The sequence below is a fragment of the Bacillus rossius genome, chromosome 18, assembly GCF_032445375.1.
Source record: "Bacillus rossius redtenbacheri isolate Brsri chromosome 18, Brsri_v3, whole genome shotgun sequence".
Classification (NCBI taxonomy): Eukaryota; Metazoa; Arthropoda; class Insecta; order Phasmatodea; family Bacillidae; genus Bacillus; species Bacillus rossius.
The window spans coordinates 18,101,452-18,115,048 of record NC_086345.1 but is presented as its reverse complement, the minus strand read 5'-3'; the positions used below and the strand labels follow the sequence as shown (position 1 = coordinate 18,115,048).

Sequence of the window (13,597 nt, the reverse complement as noted above, 5' to 3'; positions counted from 1 at the left end):
TGCTCCAAAATGATGGTGCGAGGATTATGCGATAAAACACGGTAATCGTGGAGTTAGTTAGCATTTAACCTAAACTCGGTTCTAATCGTAAAAAGGTAATCTTTTAAATTTTAAAATTAAAGAAATGTCTTTTCCGGACAATAAAACAAAAACAATAACACCGAATTCTTCTGTTTGAAAAAACAAATTTGGGCTAAAAATAGAACCATAAAATCTTGTCTCTACTGATATTGTGTAATTTCACATTCTCGTGCGATTTTGGGTGCGTCTTTGTAAGTTGCAGTCGTGACGGGCTGTGGTCTCGTGCTCTCGCCCGCACCGGTGCAGTTGTGTGTTGTCGCAGAACACGAACGCGGAGCTCCACAAGTGCCGTTTCGGCTCGGGCGGCCGGGGGCGCTGCATCAAGCTGGTGGACCACTGGTACACGCCCAGCGAGTTCGAGGCCCTGTGCGGCCGCGCCTCCAGCAAGGACTGGAAGAGGAGCATCAGGTGAGCTTACGCACGATATAGTCACGAGAAAACACTGAATAAAAAATTGCATACTTTTTTTATTTTCAAATATTATTTACAGTTTTTTTTGCAAATTTAACTTAAATAATTTGTTTAAATATAATCACGAACGATTAGTTAAAAAGCCCGCCTTAACCTGTCCGATATTATAGAAGATTTTTTCGCAGCGGTGGTTGGCCGGTTCTTGCACGCTCTGCTCAGGCGGAACGTGACAATTTTTCGTGCGTGCAGCCGGCGTTCGATTTACTTGTAAGACGTTATCACGTCAAAAACCAGTACCAATAAATTTCTTTAACAGATCTGATAACCGTCACAAAAACAGATTCAATGCTTTTTTTGTAAACAATCACAATGCAAGTCTCCAGAAATGTGATATTTGCAAGTACAGTCAACTCCCGATTATCCGACGACGGATTATCCGATTTGCGGCTTAACCGGCGGGTTTTTTTTAAGAAAGAATAATTTTAAACAGATAGTAACTTTTCGGTCGCGCAGACTGCTGTGGCGCGCGGTGTGGCAATGCTGTTGGATGACAGAGATAATAAAAGGTCTGCACCTGTTTTGTTAACGCGCTCCGATTCCTACCCCTCTCCCGTGAGTCATCTGGCTGGCGCAGTGCTGTCTTGTCGGCTGTACAGTCGCAGTCAGTGTTGAGTTTCATCAGTCGTGCGTGCAAGATGTCTACTTCCAAACGTAAACAAGTTGTTTTAACAATTGAACAAAAACTGCAGGTGTTAAATAAACTGGAAGCTGGTACTTCGGTTAGCCAGCTTTAAAATATGTATGGTATTGGGTAGTGCTGAGTCAATACAGATTCTGAGCCTTTTCCCATACTACCGATACTAACTTACCGATACTGCAGATTCCATTACCGATACTGCCTAAATGTTATTACTAGTGTGTTGGATGAAGCCAAAATATTTTACTTTAGAAATATAATGCAAGAACACAAATCAATGACCATAACTTTAAATATAACTTATAAAATGTTTAATAAATGCAGATTACTTACTACAACACTTTCTCGAAACATTTTTAAAATCTTGGGTTAAATACAGTATAAATCGGTAGGCATGTCCGAAGGTCTTTTTTTAAATGTGAAGCGAAGTCTGAATAAATACTGAATAACCAGAACTGAATTAACATGCAGTGTAAAAACAAATGAAAACAATTTGATTAAATATTCCATGTATATTAAATTAGTGTTTGTTAAATTCATCATAATTTTCAATGGGCACCTTACAACTAACTAGTATTAATGATTTTTTTTTCGTTGTTGCAGAGCGGCCTTTGCATCGGAACGGGCGCGTGCAAACATTCAGCCAACTGTGTCAAGCCCGTGTTCCAGAAAATGCAGTGTTCAGTGAAGAGAATATAATGTTTTTAAGTTTTTATGTATAACTGACTGGTCTCTAGCAAGTTATGAGCTGTTCTTCCATTGGTAGGACGAGTGGTTGTGTACTACTAGGGGCAAGATTATATGGTGAATAGTGATCAACACAAAATGCAATGAAATAAAAACAATACATTATTGATACCACACAAATGAAGGCCAAATTTCATCCAGATCCGTTCAGCCTTTCTGGCGTGATTGAGTAACAAACATCAATCCATCCAAACTTTCACATTTATAATATTAGTGGGATTGTGATAAAATGTAAAATTTAAATTTGATATTGTCCAATGTTAATTTGTTAGCTCAAATAACAAAGTTACTTTTTTTTCTCCATAAATGAAATGTTATATGTAATAATTTGAGTTATTTTATATATTAATGCACATTACTAGTGACATTATGTACAACATTCATAAAAATCGAAATGACAAAGACAAATAACTATAAATATGAAGCCATAATTTCTTGCCTCTATATTACTGATGAAACTGAATAATATGCCCGTGTGTATGTTTGTAAGTAGCAATGGCCAGGCCTATAACTGACTTAATGTTGCATGTGACAAGCTGAAACGTGTGATAGTGTTAACCTATGTTCTGGCTGTTTTTTACTCTAAAAATTTTTTTTTCTAACTGTAAAATGTCATGCTATTTAACACACTAAAACCCTATTACAAATCTTTTCAAGGGGGGTACAAGGTAAAAGCATAAGTAGGAAATAAGTATGTACATCTGATAAAAAAAACTGAAATGGCAAGGAACTTTTTTTTTCCCAAGCAAGCTTGCCAACATACCTAACTGAGAATGTTTTGTACTGTTGATACAGTAAGACGTATGTCTACACTTATGTGTAGGTATGGCATACATAGGTACATTTTATTTTTGTATACGGTACTACTGTAATTTAAATTCCCCATCTATGAAAATGGTTTTAAACAAAAAATGTGTGTAAAGTAAACCTTTTAACAAGTTAAACTTGTCTGTAGGCATAGTTAGGTTTTTAAAACTTTTTAGTTTTGAATTTGTTATATTTTGGACAGTAATGAAGCAGGAAATGAACCATTTGTGAAATGAAATGAATACATTGTCCCTGTGGGAAAAATGTCAGGGACTTCAATAATATGATAGAAGGAAAAATATGCAGGAATATTGTAACAGGGTGCTATTGTAATTATACACTTGTCATGTGTTACAGCTGTGATACCACTGATAAAGCAGTTTCCGAGGACATTAATTTGGAACTCCTAACAAATTTTTACTTAATGAGCAAAACTTTCACATGTTAATTGGAAACTAAAAAAAAATTTGTGAAAGTATTGAGCTTGAAGTAAAAACAAGTTAGGAGTTCCAACTTAATATCCTTCGAAAACTGGTTAATGCCAACAAATGTATAATCTTTTCTCAAGCAAGATGCTAAGTGTTAATTACTGACAGTAACAAAATATGATTATGTATTTTGCTGGTTCAAATAAACTGTTTTAACTTGAACATGTCAGATTTTTTATTACCATGTTTGTAAATTATTTCAATATAAAACTAGGAAACAATTTTTTTGATGTTGGACTTAGGGTGATTTTTTTAAAGGCATTTTTGAGGACATATTTGTAAATTTTGTGCTGTTTGCAGTATTTTTGTTCAAATTGTAATGCTATATTTGTCCTATTCAGCATTTTTTGGCTTAAATTTATTATATCACATAAAAGTATAAAATATTACAAGTATTTTTTCAATTATTTATTTTATGTCATTTGAATTTTGAAACTCACTTGACTACTAACTTACATTTTTTGTTGCCACTAGGCAATGTGCTGGGTCTAAAAATGTTATGAAACATACAGTTGATTCACAATTAATCTTCTGTTGAAGAAATTCACATAAAGATGAAATAACAGTATAATATTTACAACATTTTTTTTTTAATAATATTAATAGTCACTTTATTCAAATGTTCCATAATTACACAGAAATTCATTTCAATAACCTTAAAATACCTTCAGTTTGTCCACATTTTCCTTTAAATTCCACAGAAATACATACTAAAGTCCTTAAATTGCACCTAAAATATTGCCCTAAGTCCAACATCAAAATTTTTCATTCCTAGTTTCATAAAATAGAATTTCCTTAACCAGGGTATAAATAAGACAAAACGACTTTCCTGTTCAAAACAAAATTTTTATATATTTATTTAGTGAACATAAATTATTAACAAGGAATATGTTACAAGATTTAAAAAATCCAATGGTTCTGTGAACATGTTCATTGTCATATAAGAATTCTAAAGCCTTAATTTATCATCTACTCATAGGACACCAAGTCTAAAATAATTCATGAATACAAACATTAGATGCTTGGCAGTCAACACTTGTTAGAAATGTACCATTACTCTTAACCATAGTGTTTTATCACATAATTTATTAACATCACAATTGAAAAGTTTTTCATAATAACAAAACACATTGCATGTATAGTACATTTAATTAAAAAGCAAGTCATGCAACAAACCCCTATTTAGTTCAACTTTAAATAGAGGGGGGAAAAAACTGTAACCCTAACACAGGCTGGAAAACATAACTAAATATAATTTTATATGGGAAAGAAAACATCTTGGGCAACATTGTACACAGTAAAAGTAACATATATTGGGCAAAGGGCAAGACTAAAAAAATATTGACCATATCAGATAGAAATTCATATTGTACCGGTTCATTTTAATTGTAATACTATATTTTCCCATTATAACTATCAAATTGTTCGACAGCCACTTGAAAACCGAATGCTGTTCAACGCTGCTTTATCCTGTCATGTTTACAACCTAGACAAAGCATCAAGAATCTAACAGCAGGACCAAAAACATCATGCAATGTTTATGTGAGAATTTTTTCTCCAAATTTTGACATCCTAAAATAACTGTGTGATAAAACACTGTAATCAATTTAAACAACAAAATAAACAATTCAAACATAATTTAAAAATTAAACCAAATATGAAAAACTAACAAACAATAATAATTTAAACAATATGTGATACTGTGTAACATTCTAAATGCAAGGCTGCGAGACAGACTGAATGATTTTCCAGCAGGCAATACATACACAGAATGCATTTAACTACTATGAATTTTAAATTTTGTACATTTCAATTTAAGAAACCACTTTACTCAAAAATAAGTACTTCAATTAAACTTCATTACCTTAATACAAAATGTTTTCACAGCCCCTAGAAATTACATAGGAGTTACATATAGTGCTAAGCAGATTATTTAGTACAAAATATTTTTCTTATCATGTAAAACAAAGTATTTTTGCCCCCTGGAAAATAACGTGAAATGTTTGTACAAATATCACAAAATTATGTCACTATGTCTTTTTCAACTAAAATAATACTTATGCCATAATGTACGATGGAGAAACATCTTAGAAAGTACATATATAGTAATTCAAAATAAAGATATTTTACCTTGCAGGTAATTTCAACTTGGGTATATGTTGTAATAGTAGTACAGTACAAAAATTACATATTTTATTATTGCTTAAAATTATCTTCTGATATTGCGTATACTAATATTTATAACTTTAATTTGATTGTCTTTACAAATTATTAAAATTTGTTAATCACAAAGTTATAAATCATGATAAGAAAGTGCCATATTTACGGACCCTTTATTTTGGTATTATGTAATTTGGCACTAGCATGCAGCTAGATAAATTGTTTTAAATATAGATCAAACCTCACAAAAAATTTAACATAAGTTCAAGAGAAATCAAAATATACGTTGTTAAAAAAACAAAACCAAAAAACTCACAACTTCATCAGTCTCTAAAAAGTGCATAATCACACACCAATAATTCTGAATTTCTGCCCAATTACAGATAGGATGTTGATAAACTGCAACACAAAATTTGTCTCTGTTTATTTAATTTTTTTCTAGTCTGACCACTCAAATATAACAAGGAAGAAAGTATTAATACATAAAAAAAAAAATACAGAGTGGACCAGCAGTTATGTCTTTTAAGTGTGTGAGAGAATTTGCTTTACCAGACTAGATGAAGAAACCTGTCAAGTTAAATACCTGGAGAAAATTTTTACAAGTCTCATTTTCTTAATCTGCAAGACTGCATCAGTTTACTGAAACAAGTGTGTAACATGATAATCATAAACATCAACTGCCTCCAGCCTGTTGCCGGGTCAGCGAAGTAAAATACCTCCGACTTCCTCTGTCGCTGCACCAATCTTCTCCTCTCTCTTCTGCTCTTCCAACCTCCTCCTTGTCTTCCTTGGGGGCCTTGTTCCTGTGTACTCCCAATTCCATCGTCTTCCTAGACAGCCTCTCTTCTTTCATTCTATGGACATAGCCGTACCATGAGTGTGTAAGCGGGGCTGAATTGTATCCCCTTGGAAAGGGTACCTCTCATACTTTTGGTGGCGGTAGTGTAGCTGGGTAGAAACTGGAAAGGTGCCCTTTCCGATTTCTTAAAGTTTCAGTTTTAATGCAAATACGCACTGAAAAAGGTATCCCCTCAGAAAGGGTAACTATCAGGATTTACTGTACAATGACACAGCAGAAAATAAACTGGAAAGGTATCCTTTCAAAATGTTGCTCTTTCATAGTCCAATCAAAGTCATAACTTAAGAATTAAGTTTTTTTTTTTTTACATTCCATTTGAAGTAGTTTTGTATCATGTCGTAAGTAACGATTCATTGGTTAAGATCATAAGCAATATAAAATAAAATACTTTAAAATATTGTGGACGATTGGTTGGGTTAGTATAGCTTAAAAATACCATTTGCATTAAAACCGAAACATTTTAATAAATTGGAAAGGATACCTTTCCAGTTTCTACCCAGCATATTGCCACCAAAAGTATGAAAGGGGATACAATTCTATCTACCAAGGTTTTATCACTGGGAGCATCAAAGAAGTTAGTACTGGCAGCATCGTTGCTAAAAAAAATAATAAAAACAACATTGTGGACACACACACTGTAATATTTTTAAAATTGTATTACTTTATATCCTTTTGTTTAGTCATACATCAAATGGTTTTTTTAAATAACACATTCATGGCAACCAAAACTAGCAGTTACAATGAGGATTAAAACATTGGTAGTTTATTTAAATGGCCCGCCCAAGCACCTGATGTAAATCTTATGTTAATCTCTTGATATGCTTGCAACAAAGAAACAAATTACAAAATATTGATCATTATTGTGTGTTGTTCCACACGGTACTAGAGAGAGCAAAAGTGGTCTACAACTGTATGAAAGAAATGCTGCAATGTGAAAAGCCCCTAACTATAAATTTATTGTGGCTAATATGATGAAAGTTCAAAACTCTTGGTTGTCTGATGAGCCTTAAAAGTCCAATTCTTGCATAATCATCTTAATTTTTTCCCCTGTAAACTGAGGTAATGTGAGTGAAGATCAAGGGGAACAGCTTCATCAGGACATAAAAGAGACGGAGAAACGATACCAGGGATGTTGGGCTACGAAGATAATGGGTGATTACTGTTGGTCATTTCACAGAGAACAACAAAATGCATCACATCGAAGAAAAAGCTATGCAAGAAATTTAACCGAGAAGAGGGAGAGAAAATACAAAAAAAATAAGCACCTAATATTTGCATTATTTAATATCATTGTAAGTGGTAATTATAACTTAATAAAAATAACTGATTTTTCAATTTTTCATTTTTAATTTTCCCTATTTTTTTTAAAATACATAATTTATGTCTTATTGGGAGTGAACCGTTGGTGATTAAAATAAAAGTATACCAAATATGGTTTTAGCACCCAAAAATACATGAAAATTTAGGTAAATTGGTTCAATAGATTTTGTTTTACAATTTTTTTTTTTTTCATCGGCCAGTTAACGACAGTTATATAGTAAAATGTTATTTCATACATTACCTGTGTCCAACTATCCTGCACTGAAGTCACGATGAAAGTTTTCACAATGGACTAGATGGGAGCACGTTGTTCCACGCCAGCGAACGGCATGCATCACTACACAACTGTCAAACAAAAAAAAAATTTCTGTAGACAAATGTTACATCTGACACACTGCAATGCATTCTGAAGCACATCGAAACATGCCTAGATGCAGTGTTAAAAGGCTGATAAAATTAAAAATAATAATAATAAAAAAAGAGTAATTTTATGATATAAATTTTTGTTACAAATTTGTTAGTTGCAACATTTCCATAAAATTAAAAAAAAAAAGAGTTATGAGCTGGTACTTTTGAGTTACTCTTATTGTTCTCGATGATTCTGTAAAACCACGTTGTAATAAGTAGTTTACCATTAGAACGTTGCCTAGGTTAGCTATATGTTAAATAAAGTAAAAAGTTGGGCAATGTTAGGTGATATTTAAAATACCAAAAACAATTTTGCAGGATAATCAGGGAACATTAGGTCAAGAATATTCCACTTTGTGAATTTTTGCTAACACGGAAAAGCCACAGTTTGAAAAATTTGCTTTTATTGTCCAGAAAAGGTGAGTTCATTTAATGTGACACTTTTTTTTTAGTTTAAAATTTAAAATCTGCTCCAATCTGCTTCCCAGAAAGGGCTAGAGGGCAGACCCACCTACCTGCACATTTTTTTCTATTAAAATAAATGCTGCAGGTACACGTATTTTGTTAGAAGTAGTTTCTAGCAGAAATGTTATTTTTAAAGGCTATTTTGCTAACAATCCAAATGCAACTAGCAATATAAAGTCCATTTACATGAATAATTCAGCTCTTCGCTTTTCATTATATAGTTTCAAATTCCTATCCGCTAATCAAATGATTCAAACGTCAACATAGTTGCCCTGGCAACGAATTCTAACAACAGATGCAGAAACTACAGTGTGTCGCGTCAAGAAATGTACTTGCAAACAAAATTTGCGTGTATATTCATCACGCGCGGCATTATTTTAAAGAAATCCACATTCAATTTTCTGTCCCCGTTTCGTATCATAAGTGTATTTGCAACATGAGAACACATGAATTTGCTCGTTACCCAAGGTTAGATGTTACACATCTCTGGCAAGTACTGAGAATATTTTTTTTTCTAATGTCCAACCATCTTAGCTCTCGGTATACAACATTTTGTAGGAGTAATTTTGGAACAGAATTCGGCGAACGGAAATGTGACAACAAAAATTGGCGGATCATCCTTTAAAGTATTCAGTCACTTTCGTACACATTAGGAGACTTCCCCCCCCCCCTTCCCCCCAGTTCCAGGAATGGTCATGTGAAAGGACAGAGCCACTGGTAGACATCCTGTTTAGAGCCCGTTTACAATAGTCCGAACTTATGCGTGGTCCGTGCCCTTATCCGAATGTGAGTGACGTCACATTGTCTCACCGAAAACTGCCCTGTCCACAATTGCGATGTCCGAATGTATTGATTTCTAAAGTTGTCACCAGAGCGCAGTATATGTGCCAAACCAAATGTTTTTGTTTATTGTTTTGTAGTTTGAGATTGAACTTATGAAAGTTATGTAAGTTATAAGTGACTAACAACACCTTCAATTTCCTTCAATAACAAAAACAAACACTACGTTTTCAAACGGGAACCGGAAACTCAAATATCGCGAGTGTTCTGTTCTTTTTCCGTGTCCGAAGTACACAGGTTGGGACAAAAAAATGAAATTGACGAATGTCTTCGGACCAGGTAGGTTCGGACCTTCGCCCACTTGACGCATGACGTCAGAGGGTCACGTGGACCAATCAGCGACGAGTGTCCTTCGGACACAGTTTAGGACATTGCTATTGTAGACGGGCCATTACACAGAGGATTTTCCTGGACGATGGAATGCTAGCCGAGGGTTGAAAAACCCCTCCCTCATTCGGCCTGCCAGTACTTTATTTCTTCCCTGAAGAAAAAGGGGTTTCGGTCGAGCCTTCCAACTCCCTTGTGGCGTAACTGCTCTGACGTAACCGCGTTAAGAAGCGAGCGCACTAACACGAACGTCAATCATTTAATAACAACTAATCGAATTACTGGGCCAAACTTTTCCGTCCCTCCTTATATTCCGTGGTCCGAGCGGCAATCTTATTTCCCCCCAAACCCTCCTCATCAACTTCGGGCTTCGCGCCACCCTAAGCAACGGGTAATGAATGTAGACAAGGAATATACAGACACGGAAGGAGAACAGAAACTACCTTTAATGGATTTGTGCGGTCCTTCCTTTTATTTTCTCCTTGGCGTTCTCGTTATGCTCCCCCCCCCCCCCCCCCCCCACCCCCACCTTCGACCCGGCCAACTTCCGTTTTCACTTCTGATCCTTTTTCTCTCCCCCCCCCCCCCCCCCCCCCCACCATCCGCCAGGTATAATACGTCACGTCAACTTGTTTGCGCCAGTTCTTTCATCCGCTCTCGCAAGGGTGAACTAAACTGATCAAACCGATTCGCCCTTCTCGAATGCCTCGCGTATCTCGATTTGAAGCCTCAGTACGTGTCTCAACTCGAGTGCGCTTTCAATATTAAGTTCCTGATAAAGATATATGATGGGTACTCAAGCAGGGAGGATATATCAACCCCCCCCCCCTCCCCCCGAAACACCGAAATACTAAAAACTCGAAAAAAATCTATCATTCTCAGCAACAAAAGGAAATGATTTGAAAGCTAATAGCAGGCAAAAAGTTTCAATCCCCCTCCCCTCTAAATGAAATTGTCTTTCCTTTCCTAGGGTAAGGGGTCGATAGCTAGAGACCTGCAAAATTCGCAGATTCATTTCGTGATATGCTACAATTCAAATAATTATACCTTAGCGCTGCTTCTACCATTGGTTCACTGTTAATCTGGAGGACTGAGGGCCAATTAGAGACCCTCACTCATAGAAGTGTCGAATCACAGGCCACCCAGTCGTGACGACTCACAAGTCAGCAGCCAATGAACAGGTGGCATTTGCCCGAGTGTGTAGAGTGTAGTAGAGTCTATCCTGGAGGTCATTGAACCCGCGAATTTTGCAGGTCTCTATAGATAGCATTACACAACGTCACAGAGGCCCGCGTATTGGCCAGATCGTTAATAGGAACAGAAATACGCCATTTTGGTTCCATCACTATGTTATCTTTTAATATTGGATATTCTTCACCTTTGAGGCAGAGATAACAAATCAAGAGAGCTACTAAGCCCACAGCAGCATGAGTCTATTTGACAGTTTAATTACAGCTGTAGTCGTTCTTAAAATATTGAATTAGATAATAAACACCAATGACTTGGCAGGGGAAATTATTTGTATAAATCAGCCAGTCACTACTTCAGGCACTCCATTAAAATCATATCCTATCTATGCTTTAACAAAACCTAATTTTGCACATAAAACGATCGCAAAACGTTACGGCCAAAAATCTGTGAACAATATGGCGTCTTTCGGCTGTTCTCTTCCCTCTTAAATCTTTTATCAAACAACCAATCAATGCAATTCTTTACGAAGGGTCACTCACCCCTGTCCACGGAACAAAAAAATATCTAAAACGTTACGTAAACCTTTTTGACGTGACAACGTCTAATAAATCGATGAACGCCGGCTGCACGCACGAAAAAGTGTCCCGTTACGCACATTGTTCCGTAACGCTGTGTCCCGTTACGCTCAACGTAGGCTTGCGCTGTATCTATCTCTCTTCCACTCGACTGTTTATAAAGTGAAGTGAAAGTTAATGTGGTTTTCATTGCTTATTACAACAACAATTTCGGCAATAAAGGTTAATTATTCTTGCATTTTAAAAATCTGATTACTAGTATAATTTCAAGTATTTATTCTTTTATTATTAAAATAAAAACGATTCAATTTTATTCATAAAGTATGCAATTATTTCATCAATGTTTTGTTATGACGTCACGTTAAACTACCGTCCGTAAACCGACTTTACAGACAACCAATTTTTTTTTTTTCCTGCCCAAACATCTCATGAAATAAAAATGTTATGATACGATCGCACCGGTTCTGTTTGTTGGTTTACTCAGATCGCAAACAAGTCCCTGGAGAGAGAAAACACGATCATCAAAGAAACATAAGCTCTACGAAACGGCGACATTATTCGCTGTATAAAGCAGGAAAAAGGGGGGGGGGGGGGGAGAGAGAATAGGAACCAGACCATGGAAAATTACGCTCGGATGACGTCAGAACATATTGGAAAAAAAATGAATTTATGATATTGTCAGTAAGAGAGGTTGTTTTCAAATTTGGGAAGTATAGTATAGTATAGAATAGTAGTATTGTAGTTTTATTGTCGAAGTCGACTACAAAAATATACAATTATATTGTACATGTAGTATAGGACTCGTCAAGAATATTAATAATTATGAATACACATTTAAGTACAATTATATACACATAAACAAAAATAATAATAAAAAAACAAATAATGTACATCATATAATAATTATAATACATCTTTAGCATAGTTTTGCTTCCATAAAATCATTAATAGAATTTTTTTTGTGTGTGACATCTTATGTACTCGGTATATGGCATGTGTGGTAGGAGTAATATCGCGAATGAAACGGAAGTCGCATGCAACGGAAATGTGTAATCACGGTGTGTAAACATCTGCGGTAGATGGCGCGAACCAAATTTAATAAAGCCAAAATAAAACTTTACACTCTTTAACTAATAAATTAATTCTAACAATCTGGGCAGTATTTTAATAAAATTTACTGTCGAAATTCAAGTCCAGGATTTAGTAGTTTTAATTTTTTTTTTTTTTTTTTTCGCTTTTATCGGAGCCGTTTCATTATACAGTTTAAAATTTCGGTCTGCAAATCAAATGATTCAAAAGAGTCGACGTGGCTGCTCCGGGAGCGAATTCTAGCGGCGGGCGCGGAAACTACGTGTGACTCGCGTCCAGAAACGTAGTTGAAAAACAGTTTGCGTGTATTTATCACGCTCGGCATTTTTTTTTTAAAGAATTCGACGTTGAATTTCGTGTTCGAGATTAGCATTACAAGTGTATTTGCAACACGAGAACACGTGAATTTGCTCGTTATTGAGGTTAGATGTTACACATCTCTGGGGAGTACTGAAAAACTGGCTCTGATTTTATTTTTGTGAAGAACTCACGGCAATTGTTTCTTCACGTGACATGGCTGGTTACAAGGAATAGGCGTTAAATTAAATTATAACGAAAAAATTTATTTTTGCTACCCAGATGGAAATTTTGACTTCACGTATCGACGTAGCAAATATTACACACAAAAACTCCCAAATTTTTTTACCACCATGGCAAGAACCTCCACGTTTATCTTCAGCGGCTATTCACTCGTTATTGCGTTATCCAGCCTTTAGGTTGGATTCATAAACTATGCAAAGAACACAACACACAACAAAAAAGTCACAGTCGTTTATATATATATATATATATATATATATATATATATATATATATATATATATAAAGTTGTCTTAAAAGTCGGTTTACGGACGATAATTTCACGTGATAACGTCATAAGAAAAATTGCATACTTTTTAATTTTCAAATATTATTTACAGTTTTTGCAAATTTAATTTAAATAATTTGTTTAAATATAATCACGAACAATTAGTTAAAAAGCCCGCCTTAACCTGTTCCATATTATAGAAGATTTTCTCGCACGGTGGTCGGCCGGTTCTTGCACGCTCGGCTCAGGCGGAACGTGACAATGAGTCATGCTTTTTCGTGCGTGCAGCCGGCGTTAATCGATTTATAAGACGTTATCACGTCA

At 35.2% G+C, this 13,597-nt stretch overlaps 1 long non-coding RNA gene across 1 annotated transcript in view; it reads right to left on the bottom strand.

Moving 5' to 3' along the window:
- Positions 1 to 4,056: 4,056 nt before the first annotated feature.
- The window catches only part of LOC134541056 (uncharacterized), a 41,642-nt gene continuing 32,101 nt past the window's right edge, over positions 4,057 to 13,597 (bottom strand). Inside the window, exons 2-3 of the long non-coding RNA XR_010076541.1 lie at positions 7,812 to 7,915; positions 4,057 to 6,245 (exon numbers count right to left, since the gene is read on the bottom strand). This is a non-coding gene — a long non-coding RNA (uncharacterized LOC134541056). The remainder of the gene's footprint in view (positions 6,246 to 7,811; positions 7,916 to 13,597) is intronic.